At 43.3% G+C, this 26,631-nt stretch overlaps 1 protein-coding gene across 1 annotated transcript in view; it reads right to left on the reverse strand.

Annotated features, from left to right (window-relative positions):
* Positions 1-26,631, reverse strand: part of GALNT17 (polypeptide N-acetylgalactosaminyltransferase 17) — a 554,525-nt gene that overhangs the window by 328,580 nt on the left and 199,314 nt on the right. The window lies entirely within an intron of this gene.

The raw sequence follows: 26,631 nt of genomic DNA on the forward strand, positions 1-26,631 counted from the left end.
CCTTTAAACTCCCCTAATCCTCAAGCTCCTTCTTTTGCCCGTTGCAGTTCTCTCTTCATAAACTGGTCCTGGGTGACTTCATGCAAGTCTATATAGCTCTGAGTACCCAGGCACTCCCAAACCTGCATCTCTAGTCTGGACCTTCATTGAAACTTCAGCTCCTCCCTGCAAATCTCCACGTGGAGAGCTCATAACTACCCCAAATTCAGCGTGTGGAAAACTGAAACCTGCTCTCTTTGTATCACCCTGTCTTTGCTGAAGGGCACCACCCTGTGGTGTCAGGAGTCAAATTCAAGTCATGACCCTTCAACATGCCAATCGATCACCAAATCCTGCAGATTCTGCCATCTGCAGGATCTCTGTATGACATTTCTCCCTTCTCCTCCATTTCCACCAGCTTAGTTCCAGTCCTCATCATTACCTCCTGAATGACAACAAAAGCCACCTACCTGGTCCCTTGCCCCCAACCCCATCCCACCTACCCTACTGCTACCAGAGTGACCTCTCTAAAGTACACATGTGATCACGTCACTCCTCTACTTAAAAGATCTCTTGGCCTCTCCTAATTCTAACCTTTCAGAATTAGGTTTAAATTCCTCTGCTTGGCACCCAAGTTGAGCCCAATCCATCTCTCCAACCTCATCGCCTCTCCCTGCCCTTTCTCCAGCCACTATGAATCTGTAAGTGTTTATTTCCTAGAACTATGAATGCTGTCTCTCAAGCCACACAAATATTCTTTCTGCCCAACACTACCTTCTTCCTGCTAGGCACGTCCTCCGGTGTCCAGCCCCCGCCTTCCCAGAGCCCAGCCAGGTGCCAGGCACTTCTCCTTTGTTATTTTCTGTCCCTCTGCAGGCTGCCATCGTGGCACTCTTAACTCTGGTCATTCCTTCTCCAAGAGTGCAGGCGTTCAGGAGCTACAGTATCCCTCTTTCTTTTTTTTCTCCTTTTTTAGAGATAGGGTATTGCTCTGTCACCAAGGCTGAAGTGCAGTGGCACAATCATAGCTTACTGCAGCCTCAACCTCCTGGGCTCAAGCAATCCTCCTGTCTCAGCCTCCCAAGGAGCTGGGACTACAGGCGTGCACCACCACACCTGGCTGTTTTTTTTTGTTGTTTTTTGTAGAGATTGGATCTCACTATGTTGCCCAGGCTGGGCTCAAACTCCTGACCTCGAGCAATCCTTTCTCCTACACCTCCCAAAGCACTGGGATTACAGGCGTGAGCCACAGTGCCTGGTCGTATTTCTTTCTGTTCCCCTAGAGCTCGGCACAATGATTGGCAGATAAATGGTTACTGAATGAACAAATGAAAATCCCTTTCCTATTTATTCCCTCTGCTCCTCTTATGATCAAAGGCATCACTTATTTCCTACCTCAATTAAAGCATCAGTGATGGCACCTCAACACTTAAAAGACACCATCCCAAACACAACCGCACTTCTGTCTCCCTTGATTTACTAATCAGGGCTCAAACTCTGAAAGCTGCTTGGGTCAACTGCATTAACCAGCCCAATTTTCCCTTTTTGCTTCCCTCCTCATCAAGCCTTCCCTATAATCTCAGGAAACAGCGGTATCATTTTTGGCAACAACAAACCTTGCAAAATGAGATGTGGGTTGGAATCACTGAGAGGTGCGAGGCCCCCGCTTCTGGGGCTCTCATTATTAGGAAAAATGCACACTTTGCTGAGTGGTTTAATTTCCTCCAGTTGAGCTCTGCAGTTCTTCCAGGAAGCAACAACACACCTCATTAGCTCAGTTCCCACACAGAGCAGTCTCCTGGACAAACAGCCTACTCTAGCATTTGAATCCAAGTGTGCCCTGCCTATTAGTCATATTGGGGCAACATTCACACATCAAGATTTAGCCTGCTATAAAGCATGAGAAATATCATGGTCTAGGGAGCCCCTGCAAAACTCCCAGAAACTGAATGCAAGATATTGTATGAGTCCATTTTCACATGCTATACCCGAGTCTGTGTAATTTATAAAGGAAAGAGGTAGGCCGGGCGCGGTGGCTCACGACTGAAATCCCAGCACTTTGGGAAGCCGAGGCAGGTAGATCACCTGAGGTCGGCAGTTCAAGACCAGCCTGACCAACATGGAGAAACCCCGTCTCTACTAAAAACACAAAATTAGCCAGGCATGGTGATGGCCTGTAATCTTAGCTACTCAGGAGACTGAGCAGGAGAATCACTTAAACCCAGGAGGCGGAGGTTGTGGTGAGCTGACATCGCATCACTGCACTCCAGCCTGAGCAACAGAGAAAAACTCCATCTCAAAAATAGATAAATGAATAAATAGATATACACAAAAGAAAGAGGTTTAATGGACTCACAGTTCCACATGGCTGGGAAGGCCTCAAGAAACTCATAATCATGGCAGAGGGCAACAGGGAAGCAAGCACCTTCTCCACGAGGCAGCAGAAGAGAGAAGGAAGGAGGAACTTCCAAATACTTACAAAACCATCCGGTCTCCTGAGAACTCACTCACTGTCACAGGACAGCATGGAGGAAACCAGCCCCATGATCCAATCACCTCCCTCCCTCAACACGTGGAGATTAAAGGTCCGTCTTCAGACACATGGGGATGACGATACGAGGTGAGATTTGGGTGAGGACGCAGACGCAAACCATGTCATTGTGGGTGCCTGCACACTGAGTTTTTTAGGGGGGGACAGAATTCTACCTTTTATCAGCTTCCCACAGAAGCAGGGAAGGAAAGGATGAACTCAGTCCACACAGCCAGAGAACAGTCAGCCTGAGTCCCCCCAACACCACGGTCACACCAGTGACTGGCACAGCTTCTGTTGCCAAGCACTTTAGGCTCAACACAGCTCTATGTCTTCTTGCCAGCCTGGCTCCCATTAATATTTGTTTTGGAATATTCTCCAAAGACAATTTTTATTCTTGGGCTGATCACCTACTGGCTCCTTGTTACCTGGGAAATACGGATTTTTCTTTGAGTCATAAAGAGTTGCTTTTCCAAAGACAAGGTAATTTCCTTTAGACAAAAATCTGTGGGGCTCAGCTTTCCTTGGTGAGATATGCGTTTCAAGGTATGGTAAGAAGCCTTGTCATGGGCAAACAAACTCTCTATCATCAGAAAGATTTTTTATTTTCTTTTCCTTTTTTTTCTTTTGATAGAGAGTCTTGCTCTGTCACCCAGGCTGGAAAGCAGTGGCACGATCTTGGCTTACTGCAACCTCCATCTCCTGGCCTCAAGTGATTCTCCTGCCTCAGCCTCCCGAGTAGCTGAGATTACAGGTTTGTATCACCATGACCAGCTAATTTTTGTATTTTTAGTAGAGAGGGGGTTTCACCATGTTGGCCAGCCTGGTCTCGAACTCCCGACCTCAAGTGATACACCCGCCTCAGCCTCCCAAAGTACTGGGATTACTGGCATGGCACCATGCCCAACTCATTTTAATTTTTTTTCAGAGATGGGGCATTGCTAAGTTGCCCAGGCTGGTCTCGAACTCCTGGCCTCAATGAATCCACTTACCTGGGCCTCCCAAAGTGCTGGGATTATAGGCATGAGCCACTGCACCCAGAAGGATTTTCTTCTTTTACCCTCAGTTCCCTGCTTTGTACAGCACTGCTTTCTCTAAAAGGGAAGAAAAGACACACACACACACACACACACACACACACACACACACACACACGAGCAGAAGGGAGGCGTCCTTCAGATTCTCAGTTCAGTAAATGAATCTGTCTGGGTATAGTACAGCTTATCTTGAGGAATTCAACTAAAGCAAAAAAAAAAAAAAAAAAAACCCTAGAGTTTTATTAAGCAATGGCTCAGGAATAGAATTTCTAAAAACAATTAAGGGTAAATTAATGCAGACAGTTTCAGGCCAGAGCTAAAAAAAAATCCTCCCATGAATGTACAGGAAATACTGCCTACGTTATTCATACCTGGTATTTTTCCTATAACCTTTCTATGATACGTGTAGAACCAGAGGAGATAACCCTAACTGCTGCAAGAGGGATGAAAATACATCAGGAAATAATGCAAATTAGAAATAACAAAAAGCTTTATGCCAAGGACTAACAGATCCAAAATTTGGCCAGTAGGATTCTTTTTTTTTGAGGAGTCTCACTCTGTCACCCAGGCTGGAGGAGTGCAGTGGCACATTCTTGGCTCACTGTAACCTCTGCCTCCCAGGTACAAGTGATTCTCTTGCCTCAGCCTGCTGAGTAGCTGGGATTACAAGTGCACTCCACTACGCCTAATTTTGTATTTTGAGTAGAGATGAGGTTTCACCATGTTGGTCAGGCTGGTAGTAAAATCTTGACCTCAAGTGATTTGCCCGCCTTGGCCTCCCAAGTGCTGGGCTTACAGGCATTAGCCACCACAACCGGCCCAGTAGGACTCTTCATAGAAATTAAAAGCCATAGGCTGGGGGCAGTGGCTCATGCCTGTAATCCAAGAGCTTTGGAAGGCCCAGGCAGGATCACTTGAGGCCAAGAGTTTGAGACCAGCCTGGGCAACACAGCAAGACCCCATTTCTAAAAATAATTTTAAAATTAGACAGGCATGGTGACACACGCCCGTAGTCTTAGCTACTCACCTGGAAGGCTGAGGTAAGAGGATCACTTGAGCCCAGGAGGTTGAAGGTGCAGGGAGGTGTGATTGCACCACTGCACTCCAGCCTGGGTAACAGAGTGAGACCCTATCTCTGAAGACCATAAAACGCTTTGCTCTCATGCAGTGTTTCACCCTTCAACCTCTTCAGTCCTTTACAGAGCTCCAAACTGGTCCTAAAGGTTTGTTATTTTGAGTAGAGACGGGATTTTATCATGTTGGTCAGGCTGGTTGTGAACTCCTGGCCTCAAGTGATCCGCCCACCTTGGCGTCCCAAATGCTGGGATTACAGGCGTAAGCCTCCATGTATGGTGGTGTGTGCTTGTAATCCCAGCTACTCAGGAGGCTGAGGCATGAGAATCGCTTGAACCCAGGAGGTAGAGGTTGCAGTGAGCCAAGATTGTGCCACTGCACTCCAGCCTGGGTGACAGAGCAAAACTCTGCCTCAAAAAGAAAATTAGCCAGGCGTGGCTTCAGCAGACCAATGAGAAATGTTTTACCAGATGAGCTGGTTTTCCTTTTACTGTTCTGCCCAAATCGACCCTGCAACGTTTTTCCTGACACTGACCCTGAAAACACTTCTGTTTCTTCCCACATCTGTACCATCCCTATGTCCTTGTTTTACTTTTATTATTATTATCTCCACTTATAAAATCTTCCAGCCAGGTGCGGTGGCTCACACCTGTAATCCCAGCACTTGAGGTTAGGAGTTTCAGACCAGCCTGGCCAACATGGAGAAATTCCATGTCTACTAAAAATACAAAAATTATCCGGGCATTAATCACAGCTACTTGGGAGGCTGAGGCATGAGAATCTCTTGAACCCAGGAGACGGAGGTTGCAGTGAGCCAAGATTGTGCCACTGCACTCCAGCCTGGGCAACAAAGCAAGACTCCGTCTCAAAAAAAAAAAAAGCCATTTTCTGGAGGACAGGTCAAATGCAGCTTCTCCAGGCCCAGCTTAGTCCTTACCTAATCTTATCTCAGTCAACCGTAAAATGCCTTCTTCCATCCTGAACTGCCAGGGAGATTGGCAGATCCTGTTTCTACCATGTGGCAAAATGCATTCATAGCCCAATCCTTCACCTTCCGTGTCTCCATATCCTTTGCAGTGTGACTTTGAAGTTTTTCCTACTAAAGAGGCAAAGTCTGTTTACTCTACCCCCGGATCTGAGCTTAGCCATGTGGTTTGCTTTGACCAGGTGAAGAGCTACATGCCAGCTCCAAGCGTGGGCCTCACGAGGGACATTCTCATACTGTCACAATGAGAAGACTGGGCTAGCCCACTGGTCCCAAAACACAAGGATCAGAAAGGCAGCCCCAGTTGGACATATGTGCAAGGGTGAGCCCAACCATACCGGTTGCTGTGCTGGGAAGTGTACAGCTATACATCATCTCATACTGTCTCACAATAAGCCAGTCATGTCAGAATCCCATTTTTCAGATGAGAAAACTGAGACTCAGAGTCGCTTTCACAAAGCCAAGAGAGTGGCAAGTAGAGTAAAACTTTAAATCTAGAGCCACCTGATTCCAAACTCCTGCCTCTGAAAAGAAAGAATTATTCATCAAGGAGGGTTTGAGTGGAGGAATTTTTTATTACTTCTGTTTACTCCTTTATATTTCACTGTAGTCTCCAATTTTCCACACCAAACGCCCATTACTTTTATAATTTAAAAAATACTACAAATGTTACCTTTGTAAGTATTTCTATGGAAACAATTTTAGCATTTGACAAATGATTTCAACATTGCACCTGAAAGAATAAATAGGTAACGATAAATAAAACTGCGGAAAAGAAAAGTGTATAAGGAAACCCAGAGACGCATAGTCCTGTGGTGCTTAACGATATGATATGTTTCGAGAAATGCCTGGTTAGAAGATTTTATCACTGGCAGACAGGGTACAGCAGCGGTCCCTAACCTTTTTGCCATCAGGAACTGGTTTCATGGGAGACAATTTTTCCATAAACCAGAGGTGTAGGGTAGGGTGGGGGTGATGTGTTTTTTCTGTTGTTTTTTTTTAAAAGGAGTCTCACTCTGTCACCCAGGCTAGTGCACACACCACCATGCCCAGCTAATTTTTGTATTTTTAGCAGAGACAGGGTTTCACCATATTGGCCAGGCTGGTCTTGAACTCTTGACCTTGTGATCCACCCGCCTCAGCCTCCCAAAGTGCTGGGATTACAGGCGTGAGCCACCGTGCCCAGACAGGGATATGGTTTAAAGATGAAACTGTTCCATCTCAGATCATTAGGCATTAGATTCTCATAAGGAGTGTGCGGCCTATGAAATAGCTCCCTCACATGCATAGTTCACAATACTCCCATGAGAATTTAATGCTGCTGCTGATTTGACAGGAGGCAGAGCTCAGGTGGTCATGCCAGTGATGATGAGCAGCTGTAAATACAGGTGAAGCTTTGCTGGCTCACCCGTCACTCACCTCCTGCCATGTGGCCCAGTTCCTAACAGTCCCACAGGCCACAGACCCAAACCAGTCAGCTGCCCAGGGGTTGGGGACCCCTGGTATAGAGGCTGGGTCCTGGCAGACCCGAGGCATGGTCACCAAGACCCCTCACATGTTCCCCTCCCTACACCCCTGCCTCCCTTCACCAGCTGACCCGGGTCACACAGCAGAATATAGGCCCCTAACTTAGCTGACCAAGCAGAATTCCCAAATACAAGAAATCTGGCCAGGTGCAGTGCTCACGCCTGTAATCCCAGCACTTTGGGAGGCCAAGGCAGGGAGATCATAGGTCAGGAGTTTGAGACCAGCCTGACCAACATGGTGAAACTCCGTCTCTACTAAAAATACAAAAATTTACCTGGGCATGGTGGTGCACACTTGTAATCCCAGCTACTTGGGAGGCTGAGGCAAGAGAATCACTTGAACTCAGGAGGTGGAGGTTGTGGTGAGCCAAGATGGAGCCACTGCACTCCAGCCTGGGCGACAGAGTGAGACTCCATCTCAAAAAAAGAAAGAAAGAAAGAAAACCTGACCATTTCTCTCTTTGAGTTACTTCTCCCCAGGCTGTTACAGAGGGACAGTAGCATTCCTGCTAAGAGCATGGCCATCTTCTAAGGCTACTGAAGTGAGACTCTGGCATTCCAGAAAAGAACCTGACCGAATCCAGTCAGTGCAAGACAAGATGGGTTTCAAGTGCCGATCTTTCGCTGAATTTTTCCTCACTATAATCTCATTATGATATTGGAGGTTTCACATGCTGATGATACATGCAATGCATGAAGAAGCATGTTATCAAACTGTGCCGACGCTAAAAGCTCCTCACCTCCATATGCCTATGGATTACTCCTTTTTGGTCCTCAGTTTCCTTAAAGTGACAAGAGCTAAGCCCTTCGGGGAGCTGGCTTGAGGATCCCTTTCTTGTACGCTACCTGGGAACTATTTTTCAGCTTTTCGCCATCGTATATGTAGGCAACAGATGACCAAAGCATCATTGTGTGCCACCTATCTGTTTATGATATTAAATCCAATATAAAGCTAATATAATTATGGCTGGGTGCAGTGGCTCACATCTATAATTTCAGCACTTAGAGAAGCAGAGGCGAGAGGAGCACTTGAGGCCACAGGATGGAGATCAGCTTGGGCCACATGATGAAACCCCATCTGTACAAAATTTTTTTAAAAAATTAGCCAGGGGTGGTGGCACATGCCTGTAGTCCCAGCTACTTGGGAGGCTGAGGTAGAAGGATCACTTGAGCCCGGGAGGAGGAGGTTGTAGAGAGCTGTGATGTTACCACTGGGTGACAGAGCAAGACTCTATCTCAAAAATGAAATAAAACAGGCTGAGTGCGGTGACTCATGCCTATAATCCCAGCACTTTGGGAGACCGAGGTTGGTGGATCACTTGAGGTCAAGGGTTCGAGACCAGCCTGTCCAACATGGTGAAACTCCATCTCTACTAAAAATACAGCTATTAGGTGGGTGTGGTGGTGGATTCCTGTAATCCTAGCTACTCAGGAGGCTAAGGCAGGAGAATTGCTTGAGGCCAGGAGGTGGAGGTTGCAGTGAGCCAAGACTGCACCACTGCACTGCAGCCTGGGTTACAGAGCAAGCCTCCATCTCAAAAAAAATTTAAAAAAGAAAAGAATTAGGTGGGCATGGTGATGTGTGCCTGCAGTCTTAGCTAATTAGGAGGCTGCAGCTGGAAGATCACTTGAGCCTAGAAATTCAAAATGGCAGCATGTTATGATGGCACCACTGCACTCCAGCCTGGGTGACAGAGTGAGACCCTGTCACACACACGATAATAACTCTAATTCTAAGGCTAATATAATTTACTCAGAATGGGTCTACAACAAGCCAATTGGCAAATGCCACAGAAGCAAGAGGCCATAAGCTGACCTGCTCTTAGAGAATAAATGCCTAGAAGGTACCGCAAACCAAAGGCAAGGAGAGAATCAGTCAATAAACGGTGTTGGGGTCCTTTCCTCTCTCCATGGGGTAAAATAGTGCATGTCTCCCTTCCTAACACACTTCAAAATCAATTGTAGATAGATAAAACCGCTAAATTTAGATTTATAAATCCAGGGAAAGTAAAGTAAAAATGTAAGTGAATATTCGTACAAATTCTGGATATTGGCCAGGCACGGTGGTTCACGCCTGTAATCTCAGCACTTTGGGAGGCCAAGATGGGTGGATCACGAAGTCAGGAGTTTGAGACCAGCCTGGCCAACATGGTGAAACCCCCATCTTTACTAAAAATACAAAAAGTAGCCAGCGTGGTGGCGGGCACCTGTAATCCCAGCTACTTGGGCAGCTGAGGCAGGAGAATCGCTTCAACCTGGGAGGTGGAGGTTGCAGTGAGCCAAGACCATGCCCTGTACTCCAGCCTGGGTGACAGAGCGAGACTCCATCTCAAAAAAAAGAAAAAATCTGGATGAAGAATTTTCAAGTTTAAAAGTAATAGTTTAATAATAGCTGAAAACATCTGACCATCAAAATAAAATTAAAAGACAATGGCAAATTGCAAACAAATCATTTATAGCAATGCCAAAGAGTAAAAGATCTTACACTATTCAAATAATGCAAACTCAAAGAGTACAATTAGATAAATAAACACAAAACATGAATGCATAATACATATAATAAAAGAGACAAATGACTAACAAACTTATGAAAACAGGTAGAACTTCATGAGTAATAAAAGACCTTTGAAATAAAACAACAATGAAATGTTATTTTGCTTCTGGGTGGTAAATTATAAATCATTTTTGTTGCTTCTTTATACTTTTTCTGTTCTCTTTTTTTATCATAAGCAAGTGTACCACAGAAACACATCAATTTAGATAAACACACAGATAGCAAAATCATATTGCAAAATTAAAGGGAACTGCAAAGCTAGACTAAGCCTGAGATTTTCGCATGGGCATGACATGAAGGGGCATGCATAAGAGGCACACCCTGTCACCCTACAATTGCCTTCTGATGCCACAGTCAGAAACAGATAAGAATCAAAACTGAAATCACAACTATTCTACTTTTTCACATCAGCTGTGGGGAGAAAGGATCCAACTTGACCTCACATTATTCATTCTTGACAACAAATACAAATGCCACTAAAGTGAACCTCCAACTTCTGTCTCTACCCAGGAGCAATCCCACGATATGCTTGTAAAATAAACATAAAGTCACACCAGGCACAGTGGCTCACGCCTGTAATCTCAGCACTTTGGAAGGCTGAGGCAGGAGAGTCATTGAAGGCCAGATGTTTGAGACCAGCCTGGGCAACAGAGAGACTCCATCTCTACAAAAAATAAAAATAGCGGCCAGGCGCAGTGGTTCAGGCCTGTCATCCCAGCACATTGGGAGGCTGAGATAGGTGGATCCCTTGAAACCAGGAGTTCAAGAGTAGCCTGGCCAACATAGCAAAACCCCGTCTCTACTGAAAATACACAAATTAGCACAGCATGTAATCCCAGCAATTCAGGACACTCAGGCACAAGAATCACTTAAACCCAGGAGGCAGAGGTTGCAGTGAGCCAAGATCGCACAAATGCACTCCAGCCTGGGTGACAGATTGAAACTCTGTCTCAAAATAAATACATAAAATATTTAAATATTAGCCAGCCATTGGTGGCACATACCTGTAGTCCCAGCTACACAGGAGGCTGAAGCAAGAGGATCGCTTGAGCCCAGGAGTTCGAGGCTGCAGTGAGCCACAATGCTGCCACCACTCTCCAGCCCCTCTCTCAAAAAGTAACAAAATAAAATAAAATAAACATAAAGTCAGTCACTCCACTTGTAGACTTTCCTCTGTTGGTGAACAGGTAGCTCTCAAAAAGCATGAGAGACTTAAATAAACAAATCTTGTTTGGAATGTTTGGAAATTGAGTTAGCTCCAGCTATATGCCAAATTCTTAAGGTTACAGAACTGCTGTTTACAATGATTACAACGCCACCCAGGATGGGAGTTGGGGCTGGGTGTTTTATGAAGAAGCTGAGCTCTCCAACTGAGCATGCCTGACAATGAGTCTCATCCACTAACACCCACTTGTAAAGCAGCCTAATAACTTACATGGCCAATTGCTCCCTCTAGACAGCACTTCCACCCCAGGACAGAATGACATGAAAAAAACATTTTCGATCCTCTTTCAATCCCATTTCCACTGGTTTTTTAACATCCCATAGAATTCTTCCTGCCATCTGGACCATCACTCTGATATAGGTCAATAACACACAGTTTTCATTCATTTTTTTTTTGACACAAAGCCTCACTGTGTCACCAAGGCTAGAGTGCAGTGGCGGGATCTCAGCTCACTGCAACTTGTGCTTCTGTGTTCGAGTGATTCTTGTGCTGCAGCCTCCTGAGTAGCTGGGATGACAGGCATACGCCACCATGCCTGGCTAATTGTTTGTATTTTTAGTAGAGACGGGGTTTCTTCATGTTGGCCTGGCTGGTCTCAAACTCTTGACTTCAGGTGATCCATCCACCTCTGCCTCCCAAAGTGCTGGGATTACAGGCATGAGTCACCATGCTTGGCACATAGTTTTCATCCTTTTCAACCTTCCTCCAACTAGCAGTGCTTTCCTTTCCAAAACCCCACAGGGAACATCTCCTACAAACCTGGGGACTGCCATCTTAACTCCTCAAGTTCTGGGCTATTGAGGAAGCTACAGAAATGGTGGTGGATACATGAGGCAGGAACTCAGGGTGGCAACAATAAATCTCTCCACAGCCTTTGTTCCTGACACTTACCTTTTTCATCCTTAGCCTACAGGTTCCATGAGGTCAGGGACCACATCTCTTTAGCAGATATATCTACTGAACATAGGTTGAGCTTCTCCCAGATACTCAATAAGTATATGTTAAATATATTAATAAATAAAACAGAGAAAAGACATTCTGGTCATATGCACCAAAAGTAGGTTGTCCAGAGCACATAGTTCTAGGATTCTAGGGACTTATTGAAGAGCCTGTAATTGTAGAAATACTGATTTCTCTCCCAGGATATCTCTTATTCCTGGTTGAAAATGCGACATCAGATCACTGGAGAAGAAACTCGTCTCTTGCTGAAGATGGTGACTTTATTTAATTCCAATTCTTATTTAGTCCCAGTGGCAAACGCCAGGAGAGAAAAATCCCCCAGGAAACTAAGTGGTACAGATATGCCTCAGTGCTTATCACTGATGGAAGGCCATGCCTGGCCTTTGATTTTAATATGGATCTTGTATCCATTTAAAAATCTGTTTCTTCATTCTTAACATGCCATAGACCAAGTCTGTCTATATCATGCAGAAACATTAGCTTAACTGTGACATTCGCAAACACTGAGCATCAATTATGGGACAGCAAAGTGTTGAAGATAGAGAAATTTCTAAAACCTCACTGTTATTCTGGAAAAGCTCACCGCTCCATAAGAAAAAAAAATACATGTAAATCATAATTATGACAAGGAAGGATAAATGTCACAAGAGACGATTGTTCAGCCTGCTCTGGGAGCTTATTTCTGCCTTCAAGGAGATCAGTGGGGCCCAGGGAAGGTTTCACAGAGGAGATAAAATTTCAGCTGGGTCATGAAGCACGAGTAAGTAATTTTTAGGTGAGGGCCTGCAAAGGAGGAGACAGGAGGAAGGGAAAACTCTCTAGGAAAAAAATTAATAGCATGTATAAAAACAGAGAAGAGGCCGGGCATGGTGGCTCACACCTGTAATCCCAGCACTTTGGGAGGTGGAGGCGGGCGGATTACCTGAGGTCAGGAGTTCGAGACCAGCCGGACCAACATGGAGAAACCTCATCTCTACTAAAAATACAAAATTAGCCGGGCATAGTGGCGCACACCCGTAATCCCAGCTATTTCAGAGGCTGAGGCAGGAGAATCGCTTGAACCCAGGAGGCAGAGGTTGCGGTGAGCCAAGATTGCACTGTTGCACTCCAGCCTGGGCAACAAGAGTGAAACTCTGTTTCAAAAAAAAAAAAAACAAGAGGAGAGAAAATGTGTAATGTACCACCAAATGTATCATCAAGAAACAGAAATAGGTGTTTCAGGAAGGGACTGGGGCGAGGAAAAGAAGATAGCACTGGACCAGGTGTTCTGAAGCCAGCTTATAAAACTTAGACTTGATCCTCCAGTCATGGGAAATCCCAGCGTCAAGGGTTTTCGACCAGAGAAGTGACACTACACAGTTTCTGTGCCCCAGTCAAAGAGCAGCATTGCATCCCTTCCAGTCCAACAAAGATGCAGTGTGCACGCTCTCTTCCCAGATCACAGTTCTCTTCCTCCCCATGTCTGTTCTTCAGCTCCTCCCATGGCCCCAGAGATTCCACGTCTTTCTTTTGGCCCCAAGCCATTGGGAATGTGTGGATACATCTTCCATTGGCAGTCAAGACTGGCTCAGAGAGCCCAAGTCCTCACCTAGAGTCCAGTGCTATGGCTGGTGACCTGCTTAGTTCTCTGTGTGGCTCTCTCACAAGTCCCCTCTTCCTTATTCTGAATAAAGACCACCAGTAAGAAGTAAGAGGTACATCCTTGACCACATACACCTACCAAATTAACAACGGCAGCTTGTTCTATGGCAGCTGACAGTATCGTTGGCAGAAAATGGTGTCTTTCAGTCTAAATTATCAAAATTATGAACAAAGCATCTGATCTGATAGGAAGAGCCCCATATGGAAGAGAGCATTCGACCCCTGCAATTAAATTTGAAAGGAGCTGGTGGACTCATCAGTGGCTAGTGAGACCAGTCAAGGAAATAGGCAACTCATTAGATCTCATTTCTCAATTTTCCAGTGGCTTCAGGCATTAGGGGGCCCCATTATAACCTGGAACCAGCCCTTAAAAGCAAACAACCGCATAGCTTAGGGACACCCATCTGGAAATCACCAACAAACACACATCAAACAGAAAGGAAGCTCTGCCTATACCAAATGGGTTCCCTTCTCGGTTGCCATTATGATGTATGGTCTAAATTCTGGTGGTCCAAACCACCCCCTTCCCACCTCCCCTGCACAAGTGTCAAGGTGAACCCGTGGCCAGGGATTTGGGGTTTCCACCCATATGTTTTTTGGTTCCATACCCTTCATCAGTTTGTCCTCATGCTAACATCCAGCTAGAACCTACTGATGTTTTACATAGATACTCAGAAGCCAACAAGGAAGAAGTATTGATGAGGAGAGGCAAGAAAGGTAGATCAATAATATTATGGCCGTGGTTTTTCAAGAGACATGAAGGAATCCAGGGTCAAAGAAAAAATTTTTTTTTATCAAAGGTATTGCTTAAGACAATTAAATAGTCATGAATATCCATACCGTGGGAAGCAGAAAAGTTCCTTTTTAAAGTTTCCTTTCTTGTTAAAGAATAAATCATAAGTGTGCTAATAACTTTGTTAAGTCCTATCCTATGTAGCTGTGAGACATACCATGCTTACAGGCACGTAGTACATTCTATGTCCTTGTACTTTAACCAAGCTATCTGTGCTGGACGTGCTCACAGGCATGTCCCAGCTCTCCATTGCTTTTACCTGTTTAGAAAAGTTTTAAGTTGTTAGCCAATTGGGTTTTAGTTTAGATTGTAAGGTCTGGCTCCAGCCAACAGAGATTAGACACAGCAGTAAGGACGACCCCAAATGCATAAGGGATAAATGTGTCTGTTTTCCTCTGTTCATTGTACTCTCATGGTAAGATGGCTAGCGAGAATACCCTTCCTGCAGTCTAGGAAGTAAAAATTGCGTTGCTGAAAGATCCTTTGTCTGAGTGCTGATTTTTCTTTGTGGCACGGAGCATCTATTTCCAAGACTTACCTAACAACACAGTTCACCAACAGGTAAAGCAAACTGTACTGAAAATCCATGAAGCAAAAGACAAAAAGTCTCCATCACAGTAAGTGATATTAACAAATGTCTCTCAGAAATCAACAGAAGAAACCAATATATCGAATACACGTATGAAAATATGATCAACCTGTGTAGTAGTCAAAGAAAGGCATCCAAGAACTTTTAAGAAAATTTTTCTTAGCCTTCAGGTTGGCAAAACAAACTGAAGACTAGTCTTATCTAGGGTAGTCAAGTGTGAAGAACATACATGCACTGTTAGTTGACCTATAAACAGGCAAAGTCCTTTAGAGAGCAAGTTGGCAGAATCTTTCAAGATTAAAAATGGGCATGTACAGCATATTCATACACAAGAAAACATCAGAAAGACACACAAAAAGCAGCCAACAGTAGCCACCTTTGCTGAGAACAGAGAGATCTGGGGCTGAGGCTTGAAAATGTGTTTTTCTTCTTCTGTATACATCTAGAGCACAGGTCCCCAACCCCCAGGCTTGGAACAGCACCAGTCTGTGGACTGTTAGAATCCAGGCCACACAGCAAGAGGTGAGTATCAGGAGAGTGAGCAATGCTTCTTCTGTATTCACCGCCTCTCCCAGTCTGCTCACATTCCCACCCAGGCTCCGCCTCCTGTCAGATCAGCAACATCATTAGCTTCTCACAGGAGCGCAAACCCTACTGTGAACAGCACATATGAGGGATCTTGGTTGCGTGCTCCTTATGAGAATCTAATGCCTGATGATCTGTCACTGTCTCCCATCACCTCCAGATGGGATCATCTAGTTACAGGAAAACAAGCTCAGAGCTCCCAATGATTCTACGTGATGGTGAGTTGTAGAATTATTTCATTATATATTATAAAGTAATAATAATAGAAACAATATGTATAATCAATGGAATGTGCTTGAATCATCCCAAAACCACCCCACCCCTCACCCCCAGTTTATAGAAAAATTGTCTTCCATGAACTGGTACCTGGTACCACAAAGGTTGGGAACTGCTGATGCAAACAATTCATAAATACCATATTCAACTGTCATTTGTGTACTTTCTTTAATTAAAAAGAAGACTTCAAAACTCTACTAGATTTGCCAGGAAATCATAAGAGACATCTGTACATTTCAATATAGTGTTTACTATGATGAGTTGTCGAGGGAGTGATGGATGTAGTGGATTAAAACTATTCCTTCCCTGGCAGGGTGCGGTGGCTTATTCCTGTAATCTCAGCTCTTTGGGAGGCTGAGGCAGGTGGATCACTTGAGGTCAGGAGTGTGAGGCCAGCATGGTGAAATCCAGTATCTACTAAAAATACAAAACTTAGCTGGGCATGATGGTGCACGGGCCTGTAATTTCGGCTACTGAGAAGGCTGAGGCAGGAGAACCACTTGAACCCGGGAGGCAGGGGCTGCAGTGAGCCGAGATCACGCCATTGCACTACAGCCTGGGCAACAGAGTGAGACTCCATCTCAAAATAAAAAAATAAAAAAAATAAAAAATAGCAAAACTATTTCTTTTGGAAATCTGGGAATGCAGGAAAAGATAAGAGAAGTAGGTTAAAAAAGAGAAATTTTCCCTTGGCATTCAGCCCCAGCAAATGAGTTCCCCTCATCTTACATTCCTACATCTTTAAAGAGTCTTGTTCTCAGCTGGGCGAGGTGGCTCATACCTGTAATCCCAGCACTTTGGAAGGCCAAGGGGGACAGATTACAAGGTCAAGCAATCAAGACCATCCTGGCCAACATGGTGAAACCGGTCTCTACTAAAAATACACAAATTAGCCGGGCATGGTGGTGTGCACCTGTAGTCCCAGCTACTCAGAAGGATGAAGCAGAACAATCGCTTGATCCCGGAGGCGGAGGTTACAGTGAGCCAAAATTGCACCACTGCACTCCAGCCTGGTGACAGAGCAAGACTCCATCTCAAAAAAAGAGAAAAAAAAAGAATCTTGTTCTCCACTCAGCCAGCAGGCAGGATTATAAGCAGAAAGCATGCTAAACTCTAGTTGGCAAAGTCATGGCTTCTTCAAGATGAGGGTCTGACATACCTCCCTCTTTCCTCCCTGCGACATTTTGCTCCGTGACTCTGTGCCTGCGTTTAAAAGTTCCTTGAATGAGTCATTGAAAATGGGCTCTAATGAAAAATATTTAGTGACACATCTGTACTACTCCATAAAATGCTCTACTTTGCTCACCAGCCCAGAGGAATATTGCCAGGAATGCCATTTATCTGGTAAAACGGTATGTTGTATTTGGAATCCCACTCCACACAATGACCTTATGGAAGAGAGGCATGATTAGGCCCAGTGGGATACTGGCGGAGGACACTGAGTCCTGTGGAGACCAGGACTGGAGAGCAACATTCCATCCAGGACACTCAGAGGAGGAAAAGATGAAACAGTGTGGGAGCACCAGTATCCTAAATGCCAAGAACTGAGGAAGGCAGATAGCCATATCTGTATCAAGGCCTGACCTCGGACCCCTTGACTACCACTAAATACTGTTAAATTAGATTTAGTCTAATAAGAAAGATACAATGGGGCTGGGCACAGTGGCTCACGCCTGTAATCCCAGCACTTTGGAAGGCTGAGGTGGGCAGATTGCCTAACCTCAGGATTTCGAGATCAGCCTGGCCAACATTGTGAAATCCTCTGTCTACTAAAAACACAAAAATTAGCCGGGCCTGGTAGCAGGAGCCTGTAATTCTAGCTACTTGGGAGGCTGAGGCAGGAGAATCGCTTGAACCTGGGAGGTGGGGGTTGCAGTGAGCCGAGATTGCACCATTGCACTCCAGCCTGGGTGACAGAGCAAGACTTCATTTCAAAAAAAAAAAAAAAAAAAAGAAAAAAAAAATATATATATATAATGGACTTTGGGGACTTGAGGGGAAGAGAAGAAGGCAGACAAGGGATAAATGACAACAAATATGGTGCAGTGTATACTGCTCGGGTGATGGGGGCACCAGGGTCTCACAAATCACCCCAATAACTTATGGAAAAAAAATATATAAATATATATACGTATATATATATAAAGTTCTAGCTGCCTCCTTGCATATTTTAAGTTACACTTCAAGATTTCTCCATAAATAGTGAAGTGTAACATAACTGGATGTGGAAACAAACTGTCATCTATTCTTGTGCCAATCACTAAGTTTGGTCAAAGGTGGCCAACTGTTGAAACCCTTTTCCAATAAGGCAAACACTGAGCTGTAACCAAGAGCTGCTTCTGCCCCTCGCTTCTGTTTTCCATCCATCACTCTACTTTTGCTGCCTTTAAATCTTTTTCCACCATACAGCTGCCCAATTCACCAATCCTCCTTTGCTCAATTAAACTGTTTCATTGAATTTGTCTATTTGTCTAGGGTTTCCCTTTTAATATTAGCTAAGGGAAAGTTACTTAACTGCTGGAAGGGAATAAAGACAGCCAGTTTTGAAGTCAGATAATAAAGAAATCAGAGAATGGAGGAAAATTCCAAGTTGGGGAGATCATCGAGGGCACAACAGGGTCTCAATGGAAGGCAAGTGGGGTGATGGAGCTGCCCAGAGAACGCAACCAAATTGGCGGCTGGCATTGGCTGCTGGTCTCTTCACAGTGACCAGGACATACATGTGTTTGCAAAAGATTGCTCTGCTCTGAGAGTAAGGACTTTGCTTCTCAATCATCACTGTATTTTCCAGTGCCTGGTATAATTCAGGGCATACCATCTACACTCCTACGACATTGGTTATTGAGTAAATTAACACATTAGAAAGGCTGCTTTCTCTGCTCGGGCACAGTGGCTCACGCCTGTAACCCTGGCACTTTGGAAGGCCAAGGCAAGTGGATCACTTGAGGTCAGGAGTTCAAGATTAGCCTGGTCAACATGGTAAAACCCGTCTCTACTGAAATTACAAAAATTAGCCAGGCATGGTGGTGTGTGCCTGTAGTCCCAGCTATTTGGGAGGCTGAGGCAGGAGAATTGCTTGAACCCAAGAGGTAGAGGTTGCAGTAAGCTGAGATCAGGCCACAGCACTCCAGCCTGGGTGACAGACTCTGTCTCAAAAAAGAAATGGAAGAAGTCGTGGAGGGCCACGTGTTCAGGGGCCCTGTATTCAGAGTTGGGGGAAACGGTGTTCAGTGTGGCTGAGATTTATCCAACATCAAACAACCAGTGTACGGTTTTTGAATCAAGATCTGAGAAGCCCCTTGAACAGTAGCAAATCAGCCACGTTTCCTTCACGACTCAATGGGGCAGAATAGGTGGAGCATTTCCTGTAAAAATATACACAAACAGATTGGTTATCTTGGGGAACTTTTGCCGAGAAAAATGCCACTAAATCAGCATGTTGGCCGTGGAAAAAAGCAACAGCAAGTCTTCATCTGAATCACACAGCCATGTGGGATGCATTCCCTCAGGCCCGCGCACAGGCGTCAGGGAAGCAAAATGGGATCAATGAATTTCTTTGTTAATCTTGATATTTGCAGGAAGCCAGCGAACCAAGCACTCTGCAAATCACCAGCTTTAATCTTCAGAATTACTTATACTGCCATTTAGGAGAGTTTTGTTTTCTGGGGAGATCTGCACACAGCAGGTGGCAAACATTCTAATTGCTGTTAAGTACATTTGGTGTAATATGTTGGGGAAATGTAGACGTTGAATCAGTTAAGCATGAACACACATGCTCAGGGGCAGAATCTAAGTTTGTACACAAAGAAGTGATTTAGTCACAAAGACAAAATCTCATACAAAGCTGGGCACGGTGGCTCACACCTGTAATCCCTGCACTTTGGGAGGCCAAGGTGGGTGGATCACCTGAGGTCAGGAGTTCAAGATCGGCCTGGCCAACATGGTGAAATCCCATCTCTACTAAAAATACAAAAAATTAGCCAAGGGTCATGGTAGGCACCTGTAATCCCAGCTACTCGGGAGGCTGAAGCAGGAGAATTGCTTGAACCCTGGAGGCAGAGGTTGCAGTAAGGTGAGATCACAGCATTGTACTCCAGCCTAGGTGATAGAGAGGGACTCCATCTCAAAAAACAAAAATAAATAAAAATATCATATAGGAAAAGAACCTGCCTCTTCCAGGTATGAATAGCACCAAGCCCCAGCCGTAGTTCGATCACATAAACAAATGTCCAGACAAATTGTGCTCAACCTTTTATCTTCCTGCCTGTCCTCCCCCTCTCTCTCTTTCTGAGTTCATTTGCAGTCAAGATGCAATGCTATTTATAACATATATTGTGCTGCAGTCACCCGGATTTGCAACCTGAAGCTGAAGACATTCAATCTATGCAATAGAAATAAAACTCAATGGGAACACAACATCACAGCTATTTGATTCTGCAAGTACTACAGCCAGACACGCCCGCTTCTCCTACTAGATGAAAACTCCTTGTAGTCAGGGGGCATGCCTTGTGCATTTTCACATTCCTTAAGCTCTGAGCTCCATGTCTACTACATAGTAAATATGCAATAGGTATTGGTTGAGCTGAATTGAAGGTTACTTCCCAAGAATTAGTGACAAAGAACAGAGAGGAATATCAAAAAGGAAGAAACCTTCAAGGTGGTCTCAGCTAACAGAAATGGTGTCAGTGGGTTTCAGGAGCTAAAACTTGCCATGAAAGGCACACTGATAAAGCCTGTAGGCAACCAGATCACAGTTAAGATGCAAGACTCAAATGTTGTTGATGGTGGTTTCTTATTTTTTTTAATTTTTATTTATTTATTTTTTTGAGACAGAGTTTCACTCCATCACCCAGGATGGAGTGCAGTGGCATGATCTCGGCTCACTGCTACTTCCGCCTCCCGATGTTCAAGTGATTCTCCCACCTAGGCCTCTTGAATAGCTGAGATTACAGGCGTGAACCAACACACCCAGCTAATTTTCTTGTATATTTAGTAGAGACATATTTTACTGTGTTGGTCAGGCTATACTCAAACTTCTGGCCTCAAGTGATCTGCCTGCCTCAGCCTCCCAAAGTGCTGGCATTACAGGTGTGAGCACCACGCCCAGCCTGTGGTGGTTTTTTTAAATGATAATCCAATCCCGGGTTGATTTCCATTTATACTGCTAAGACCATGTAAGGTTTTCAGTCAAGTGTGAAATATTTATTTAGCCCTGATGCCTAAGAAAAACTTTCTTAAAAATCTGACAAGTTGCAGCTAAATAAATAATTTATCTATAATGAAGAGAGAGGCATAGCACAGTTACCTGACCATTCTACTTATTGGGAAGGCACTAGGCAAACCACAGAGGGCCAAGTTTCAAAGAACTCAAGTATTAGGTTGCACCGTATGAAATTGCTATTTCTGGCCAAATAAAGCAATTTCATATGATTCAACCAAATATGATGAGAATCCCACAGCACTAAAGTAAACCTACTGAACACAATTTGGTATCTTAGCTGTTTTATAAGGACTTTTAGTGAACTCATTTGTTTATAAATTCATTCAACTGATCAACCAGATATAAATTATGACTACTAACTCAGATAAGATGTGATCTCCACCATCAAAACTACTATACAAAAGGAAAACATGTGATTTCCAGTTCAGATGAGTCACTGATGCAAGAAACCCAGAAGGAAGAACCAGTTTGTGATGAAAAAGTCATTTTCCAGGTTCCTGGGAATATGGATACAGAACTTCAGTCATCACTTTAATTACAGCAGATATACAAGCCATGACAAATTGGCCTGATCCGTATATAATTACAGACATAAGAAATGCTTTTAAATCTCAGATATCACATTGCCATTGTTCCTCTCTCCTAATAAGAGGATGTAAATTACGGATACAGATGTTTTTAAAGCTTTCTGGTAGCCAGCAAGCATGGTGGCTCATACCTGTAATCATAGCACTTTGGGAGGCCGAAGTAGGGCAGATCACTTGAGGCTGGCCAACATGGCAAAACCCTGCCTCTACTAAAAAAAATACAAAAATTAGCTGGGTGTGGCCGCACGTGCCTATAATCCCAGCTACTTGGGAGGCAGAGGCATGAGAATCACTTGAACCCGGGAGGTGGAGGTTTCCGTGAGCCAAGATGGCACCACTGCACTCCAGCCTGGGTGATAGAGTGAGACTCCATCTTTAAAAAAAAAAAGAAAGAAAAAATCTTTTCTGGTAGCCATCACATCAAGAAACAAATAATCCTGATAAAAGTTATTGACTAGCTATTTATTGATATCAATAAGCTCTTATTGATTAAATACATAACTGAATGACATCCTGGAGGCTCATAAATATTACAGGAGTTACCCAAAGTTCCCAGAATTTCTGGTCTGCAGTGCTGTGGCCAACAGTGGTCATTCTTATATCTGCTGTAACAGTTTTTACTATCCATACCAGTCACTCTCAAAACTTCATGGGCATAAGAAACACTAGAGGTGGGGGCGGGTGTCAACTGAAATACAAATTACTGAGCCCCACTCCTAGAGATTCTAATTCAGTCTATATAAGGTGGAACCTAGGAATTTGTACTTCAGTAAGAGCCACAAGGGATTATAATGTAGTTATCTACACTGATGTAGGTAAGTATTCACATCCATGTAAGCCTTCAATCTAGTATCTCTGCACTAGAAACTAAGTGGGGAGATGGTGGAGATCACATCTTATCTGGTTGAAACTTTACATGGTTTCAGCGATACAAATGGAAATGAACCCAGGATTGGATTATCATGAAAAATGATAATCAGCTGGGTGTGGTGGCTCACCCCTATAATCTCATCTCTTTGGGAGGCTGAGGTGGGTGGATCACCTGAGGTCAGGAGTTCGAGATCAGCCTAGCCAACATGGTGAAAGCCCGTCTATACTAAAAATACAAAAATTAGCCAGGAGCGGTGGTGGGCACCTGTAATTCCAATTGCTCAGGAGGGTGAGACAGTAGAATTGCTTGAACCTGGGAGGCAGATGTTGCAGTAAGCTGAGATCGCGCCACTGCACTCCAACCTATGTGACAGAGGAAGAATCTGTCTCAAAAAAATAAAAGGAAACAGACTCCGTATATACTAAGTAACTATATCAAGAAGAAAGTAAAAACAGAAAATCAAAATGCCTTATGTGATAGGAATACACACTGCTCTCAGAAAATAGGCAATACATCTTCTCAACCTCAGGGGAAGAGTTGTAAAAAAGAATCTGTCAGACATGGTGGCTCACCTCTGCAATCCCAGGACTTTGGGAGGCTGAGGCGAGTGAATCACCTGAGGTCAGGATTTCGAGACCAGCCTGGGCAACATGGAGAAACCCCGTCTCTACCAAAAATACAAAAGTTAGCCGGGTGTGGTGGTGGTTGCCTGTAATCCCAGCTACTCCCAAGGTAGAGGTGCAGGGCCAAGATCATGCCACTGCACTCCAGCCTGGGTAACAGAGTGGGACTCTGTCAAAAGAAAAAAAAAAAAAGATATGACAAACAACATTCTGATCACTATGCAACAAAATTTAAAATGATTAATAACGTTTTTAAAAAGTTATCCATCTGCAAATTTTAAAAGCCTACTAAACCAATCTTGAGTGGCAAAGTTAAAGCATTTCTAAAATATAATGATAATGAAAACACCACATATCAGAATCAGTGGGAAGCTTTTAAGCAGTAAGAAGAAAAACATTCAAAGCCTTAAAACCTTTTTGCAATAAAAATACTTGAATTACATTTCCAACTTAGAATGCTTTTCAGAAAGAAAAAAGAATTACAAAGTAAATCAAAAGAAAATAAAAAGAAAGCAATAATAAATATAAAAAGCAGAACTCAGTAAGTTACAGAATAGAAAAATACAAGATCTTGAATAAATTACAATTCTGGTTTTTAAAACATAAGTAACAAAATAGATCACCTTTAGCTAACTTAAGAGAAAAAAGAGAAAGCACAAATACACACATAAGAGACCAAAGGGGGAAATACTGACTGAAACAAATTAACTGTTAAAAATAAAAACTCATTTGCAGATTCCTATGCTAATGAATTCGAAAGCTTAGATGTAATGGATAATTTCCTAGAGAAAGGTAATTTGCCAAGGTTGACAGCATTAGAGACAGAAACCTTAAACAGACCTGTTTCCTCAGGAAAAAAATGCAAAACCCATCAAGAAACTACCCCCATAAAAAACATGAGGCCCAGATGGTTTCACAGGTGACTTCTACCAAACATTTAAAAACCAGATAGTCATAATGCTCCATAAATTGTTCCAGAGGATTGAAAACCTAATTCCTTTTACAATGTATTAATAACTAAACTCCTTAAGGGAAGCAGAGTTGTAAATAAAATATTGGTGAACAGTATCCAACATCACATTAAGAAAATAATACACCATAGCCTAGTGGAATTTATTCCAGGAATATAAATTTGGTTTAATATTAAGAAATCCACTGATATAATGCAAAATATTTACAGACATAGGAAGAAAGAAATCTATGACTTTCTGTATAGTTATTGAAAAAACTGAAATGGGTTTGAAAAATGCAATACTCATCCTAATTTAAAAAAACCCTCAAGATCATTGAAACGAATGGATACTTTATTAACATAATAAACTATACCATAGCCATAGAGATAGCATCTTACCTAATGAGAAACATTAGAGGCAGTTCTGTCAAAGATAAAGGAGGTGATTAGATCATGGGGGCAGTTTCTTATGGTTTAACACCATCCTCCATGGTACTGTGAGTGAGTTCTCATAAAATCTGGTTGTTTAAAAGTGTGTAGCATCTCCTTCTCTCTCTCTTGATCCTGCTCCCATCACATGAGAAACCTTGTTTCCCCTTCATCTTCCACCATGATTGTAAGTTTCCTGAGGTCTCCCCAGAAGCCCAGCAGATGCCAGCATCATGCTTCCTATATAGCCTGTGGAACCATGAACCAGTTAAACCTCTTTTACTTATAAATTACTCAGCCTGAGGTATTTCTTTATAGCAATGCCAGAACAAATTAATACACCACCTTTAACCCAGTAATCAACATTATCACCACCAGTAATGAGACAAGTAATGAGTGGCTTCCATGTCACTACATTCTGAATTTCTTCCTTCTTCATTAGCTGTTCCTTTTCCTCATGTGTGTCCTGATAAGATACACCAAGATGCAACATCATTTTTGTAGTATTCCTGCCACAAAAGCACATCCTGAATCTAATTCTGATGAAATATTGGACAAATACAAATTAAGAGGCATTTTACAAAATAACTGAACTGTAGTCTTCAAAAATGTCAATGTCATAAAAGACATAGACTAAAGGATTGTTTGAAAATTAAACATCATGATAAATGAATGCAGTACATGATCTAGGACTTCCTTTTTTCTATAAAGGACCTCACTGAGACAACTGGTGAAATGTAGAGAGGTAATACTATCATATTGTCCTGTGGTTATGTAAGAGAATGTCCTTGTTCTTGGGTTGCTCATGCTGAAGTACTCAGAGACAAAGGGGCATCATGTCTGCAACTCACAAACAAAGATTCCAAAAAAAAAAAATAGATTTACATATGGAGATATATAATACTGTAAAATGTTAACATTTAAGGAATCTGGATAAAGAAAATATAGAATTTTTAGTAGTATTCTTGCAACTTTTCTGTAACTCCTATATTATGACAAAATAGAAATTTTAAAAGGAACAATAATAATAATAATAACCTCCTTTGACCCCCAGCCCCCACAGCCCTCAGCTACAACCCCATGCCTCTTCTCCCTTTCACTATAAAATTCATCGGAGTAGTCATTTTGCTCTCTTATTTCTTCCTTCCCATTCACTCCTTAATCAACCCCAATCAGGGTTCAATATCCTTGTTGAGGTCATCAACGAACTTCACATTGCCAAATCTGCTGAACAATTTTGGCATCTCAGTATCCCTCATCACCAGTAGCCACTGCTTCCTTCTGGGATGCTCCTTTTCTGGTTTCCACGTCACTACATTTTCCTGAATTTCTTCCTGCTTCACTAGTTGTTCCTTCTCCACATCCTTTGCTGAATTTCTCTCCTCTATCCACCCTCTAAATTTTGGAGTGCCACAGTAATCACTCCTGGGCTGTTGCCACATCTCCAGCTCTCTCTCCTTAGTGATCTCAGCTTTGATGGTCACCTCTATATTGATGCCTTCAAAGGTCTATCTCCCACCCCCTATCTCTCTCCTGAGCTCCAGATTCATAAATTGTTCAACCATCTATTTGATAATCTCCAATTATATGACTAAACGTCAAATCAAACTTAACAAATCCCAAGTCGAATTCTTAAATAGCCCCCCAAATGTGTTTTTTGGTTTTCTCATTTCAATAAATGGCACTACCATGCACTCATATGTTTCAGCCTAAAACCGAGTAGTCTTCCTTGATGACCTCCACCATAAATCTCTACTTCTCCCTATCTCACTATGTGTATTAGTTCATTTTTATGCTGCTGATAAAGACATACCTGACACTGGGCAATTAATAAAGTAAAAGAGGTTTAATGGATTCACAGTTCCACGTGGGTGGGGAGACCACACAATCACGGCAGAAGGTGAAAGGCACTTCTTACATAGCAGCAGCAAGAGGGAGTCAGAGAGCCAAGCGAAAGGGGTTTCCCCTTATAAAACGATCAGATCTCACGAGACTTAATCACTACCATGAGAACAGCATGGTGGAAACAGCCACCATGATTCAATTACCTCCTACCTGGTCCCTCCCACAACACATGGGAATTATGGGAGCTACAATTCAAGATGAGATTTGGGTGGGGACAGGCCCAAACCATATCGCTATGCACACTTTAGTTGAAATCACTACCATCTCCTACCAGCACTATCCTCCAAAT

Source organism: Aotus nancymaae, unplaced genomic scaffold, assembly GCF_030222135.1.
Source record: "Aotus nancymaae isolate 86718 unplaced genomic scaffold, 86718_ANA_hifiasm-v0.15.2.pri h1tg000012l, whole genome shotgun sequence".
Lineage (NCBI taxonomy): Eukaryota > Metazoa > Chordata > Mammalia > Primates > Aotidae > Aotus > Aotus nancymaae.